Below are 4,663 nucleotides of genomic sequence, written 5' to 3'. Positions count from 1 at the left end.
CAGACATAGTACCAGGACCCCCAAGTCCCTTTGGAAAAGTGTCTCCCGGCTCACCATGATCGTGTGTAAGACTTGGAGAAGGTGGGGAGGGGCAGTCAGGCCTACAGAGACAGCAGGGAGCCCTAGTTCGGAAAATGCATAGCATAATGCAAAAGGACTCTGGACTGAATGGGATGAGTCTCTTTTCTGATATTCCTACAAATATGTGTACAATGACTGTGCATCTGGCCAAGGCCAATTTGGGGCCCTGAGGGTGAGTATGGGGAGGAGATGAGGATCTAGATTCATGGGGAAGCAGGAATCTAGGAGGGAGCCCGGGGGAGTAGCAGGCTGGCTTCTGGGATCTGGGGCCCTTTTTGCCACACTGGGGCCCGGGTGTTGGGTCTGCCCAGGACCTACCCTCACCCTGAGCCAACTTTGGACTCTGTTGGCAGTAGGGGGCACCTTCCTGTCCTTCAAGGAGGTGGGACTGGGGATCCCATAGTTCAGCTCCTGCCCATCTCCTGTGTGGAGCTCTATAAGGACAGTGCTGGGCATTCAGGCAGGAGGCCTGAGTCCTGTCTGGCAGCCTTGGCTGGTCCTCAGACCCAGGGGACTCCCTTCCAGACATACCACACTCCAGGATGTATCCTGCTCCACCATGCAGAGGAAAGTGACCAGCCTGAAGGTCCTGGATTCACTCTGGCATAGATGAGAGGCATGTCAGGAATCCTCTTTTCACCCTGGCCACCATGCCATCGGTGTGAACATGAAGGGATCGCCAGGGCATCCACTGTCCTGCAGCCTCCTCCAGCCCAGGGTGGGACCTCCCCACATATCCATCTTCTCCAGAAACCGAAGAGGAGGGGATGGGACTGCCCAGGGGTGGCTCAGAGAGGTGGCCTGGCCTGGCCTAGGTCGCTGGGTATTACATTTTGGACTTCCTGGCAAATGCCCTGATTCATCCGAGCTGAGGCTTGATTCAGTGTCTGCAGCACTGTGCTGTTTCTGAAAGCTAGAACCCTGGGAAGTGGGCCTTTCTTTTCTTTTTTCTTTTTTTAAGGAGGCTTGTTTTACTTAGAGAGGAAATTATGCCAGGGACAATGTCACCACAAAGGAACAAACAACAAAAACTTGCAGGAAAGAGATCCAGGTAAGAGCAGTTCCATAAGCCCAGTAGTTCTTTCAGACATGGTTAACATGGAACCCAGCATGGGTGTCCATCTCACCTGTCTGTCTGTCCGTCCTGCATCCAGCACCTGCTGTATCATAGAAAACCTCCAGATTTCATCATGTAGCTCCATCTAAATGTTAATAGGACAGACAAAAGCAAATCATTCCATAGGTTGAAAACAACAGAAACAAAACAACATTGTTTCTTGTCCCCAAATGAAATCAACTCAAAAAGGTCCTGTGTGGTTCCAAAATCTCCAGAGTAGAAATGGAATGATCTGAAATGTCAAAGACCCCATTATTTTGTAAAGAAAGTACACCTCCAAATATTCTAATTCCACATGTGAATCATGAACTACTGTCTCATGTACCAGTGCCAGACCCAAGGGTCCTAGGAGGGCAGCAGGGATGATCCCTGCCATGTCCTAGTAGCTCAGCTGCGTAGTGACAAGCTGACCTCGGGGTAGGGAGACACTGCCGAATCCAGGCATGGGGTTGCATGGGGTTTTGTTCAGGTGTGACTTCTGTCCTTTAGGGGTTTTAAGGCCACCTAGGTTTTGTGTTTTCAGTGCTGAGATGAAGTCCAACCGTCCGGCCCTCTACCCAGCAAGACAATGTGCTCCCAGTGTCATTGAGAGGCAGTGTCTCCTTTTGGCACCACAGTGTTGATATTAAAGCAAGAAAAGCTGTGGCAGTCGCTGGTTTTGGACACCTTTCTCCCTGCCAGCTCCCGGTGGTGTGTCCACACTCAGGGTGATGATTATGCTCTTGCCCTCTTCTCTCTGGACCCGCTTGAGTTCTGGCTGATCTGTCTGGTTGCCATTCTGGTGCTTTGTAGGCAGGGAGGCCGATGCTGATACATGTGTTGCCCACATGTGCAGAGAACTCGCCACCTTGTTCATCTGGCCGTGGCAGAGATTGGCACCATGTGAGTCCCATTTTGTGTGACATTTTTATTGGTAGCTGGTGCTGACCTAGAGGTGCCTGCTGCACTATACTGACCATGTGAACAGGGGTGGTCTGTGGCATCTGAATGATGTGGCTAGCAGAGCCCAGTGTGGCATGGCTAATGGCAGGAATAGGTTCCACTTTCACTTTTACTTCTTTGTGATCTCCATTATCTTGCAGCTCTGCCTTATGAGGGGCCAGCATGACCACCTGAGTGACCAGAGCATGGCCAGTGACAGTGCATATGCTCTCTGGGGCCAGGCAGGCCATGCTGGTGATCTGGTGGGGGACATGCACCCTTTGCACAACAAGCTGCTGGCAGGTTGAGGTGACCACCAGGAATGGTGTCCCTGTGGGTGATGGGCTTGATCGTGGGTGGCAGCTGCCACTGCCCGGCAATTAAAATGGGCCGACGAGAGAGAGGTGAGCCTGGTACACTCTGGGCAAGCCATGCCTCGTGATGATGGACAGTTTGGGCTGTGAGGCCCTGGACTCAGGCTTCAGGGGAACCAGTGAACCTTCCGTTGACAGGCTCTCGGGGGTCTGGGCACCAAGGAGAGAGCAGACAACACTCCAGCATGAATGGGAGAGGCTAGTGCTCTTCTAGAGGGGAGTGGTTCCAGAGGGGTTCTAAAGCAAGGCACGCACCTAGGCCGTCTTTTCCTAAAAGCCTGCTCTATTAAGTTGCTTTCAGAGGCAGGATCTATCTTCCAGAATGAGCCTTTGTCTGGTTCTTCCTGGGAATGTTGTACTTGGATCAAATAAGGATTCAGTGAGAGATTGTGGTGAACTGGATTCTGCCAGCCCTTGTCTGCTGTCCTGCAGTATGGGTAATTTTTGGTGATGTGAGTATAAATTCCATTTACAGTAAGTTTCTTCTCAGGCGCCATCAAAGTTGCTTGTACTGTGAATTGTGCACATAAGGTGGCTTTGACTCATCCTTGGGGCTGTCTGCATCAGAAGCTTCCTTTTCATTTTCGGGCTGCCAGTTGTTGGTCATTCAGTTGAGGTCAGTTGGTATCACACAACCCATTTTGTACCGGAAGACCCTGCTCCCCTGGGGGCTGGATGGGTGAGAGTTGGCAGCACTGATGGTTCCCGTGGGCGAGGGAAGGGGACTCATGAGGTGGGCCATGATGTCTGGAATCAAGTTGATGCTCAGGGACAAGAATGTGGGCCTGCACGGGCTTCATCCGAGACCCGGGAGCCTCCTACTTCTCCCTCTTCCCACTGGACAGGGCAGCGTACAGGATCTTGATGCTTGTGCTCGGGAATCTGAACGTGCACACGCGGGGCAGCTGCAGCGATAGCGCCCGGCGTCTCTGGAACATGGCGAACACCCGTTCTTGAAGAGGCAGTGCAGGTAGAAGTCGCCTGGCGTCGGGCCTGGCTTGGGCTGGAACGCTCTGGGTGCTGTGCCACGGCTGCCGCCGCGCGCGCATGTGCAGGGGGGGTGGGGTGGGGTGTGAAGATCTCGAGGTGCCCCCCCCCCCCCCCCCCCCCGAGATGAAGCTCAAACGGCTTGTGGTCCGGTCAACTGAAGCTTGTGAGGAGTTGCGGCCGTTGGTGACGTAGCGCGTCTTCCTCAGGTAGTTCAACTCCTGGCGCTCTAGCTGTGCCAGCCGCGCCATGGCCCAGCCGCCTGGCGGGGATCCGCCGCCCAAGCCCGGGCCTGCCGTGGCCCCACCGCCTCTGGGAGGCTGGCCTAGCGCTCTGGAGTGTCCATTCGCCGCCATGGGCCTCCGAGAGCCCTGCCGCCTCAGCCTCCGCCGCTGCCATGGTGCTGAGGGCTCCGGCGAGGCCTTTGGCCGGTGAGCTACAAGCCTGGGATATACTCCTCCTTTTTTTTTTTTTTTTAAGATTTTATTTATTATTTATTTATTTGACAAAACGGAGATCACAAGTAGGCAGAGAAGCAGGTAGAGAGAGAGAGAGGAGGAGGCAGGCAGCCTGACGCGGGGCTCGATCCCAGGAGTCTGGGATCATGACCTGAGCCGGAGGCAGAGGCTTTAACCCACTGAGCCACCCAGGTACCCCAGATATACTCCTCTTATTGCTAACTTGATCTTTTCACTTGTTACAGGTCTATGCAGATTTTCTGTTTCTACTTGAGTCCGTTTTGGTAGGTTTTGTCTTCTTAGAAATGTGTCTGTTTCATATAGGTGACTTACTTTGCTGGCTGTTCATAGCATTACCTTATAATTCTTTTTTTGGTGTTTAAGTTTGTAAGTAATGCTCCCATCCCAGAATTTAATCTTTTTAATGGTCTCTGCCTTTCTTCTTGATTAATCTAGCTAAAGGTTTGTCATTTTTACTGATTTTTACAAAGAACCAACTTTTGATTTTGTTGGTTCATTGCTTTTGTTTTACAGTATTTCATTTATGTCTGCTCTGTTATTTCCTTCCTTATGCTTGTTTTCTCCCCCTTATGCTTGTTTTAAGTTTAGTTTGCTCTTTTTCTAGTTCCTTATGGTGGAATGTTAGGTTTTTGATTGGAGATTTTTTTATATATATATACTAAAGGTGTTTACAGATAGAAGTTTTTCTCCAAACACTGCTTTAG

General features: G+C 51.6%; 1 pseudogene; it reads right to left on the bottom strand.

The window, feature by feature from the left end:
- Positions 1-1,823: 1,823 nt before the first annotated feature.
- LOC116863724 lies at positions 1,824-3,836 on the bottom strand (annotated as a pseudogene).
- Between the last annotated feature and the right edge of the window lie 827 nt (positions 3,837-4,663).

This window comes from Lontra canadensis, unplaced genomic scaffold, assembly GCF_010015895.1.
Source record: "Lontra canadensis isolate GAN:19392208 unplaced genomic scaffold, GSC_riverotter_1.0 scaffold2563, whole genome shotgun sequence".
Lineage (NCBI taxonomy): Eukaryota > Metazoa > Chordata > Mammalia > Carnivora > Mustelidae > Lontra > Lontra canadensis.
The sequence above is the reverse complement of the archived record's forward strand: the minus strand, read 5'-3'. Positions and strand labels throughout refer to the sequence as shown.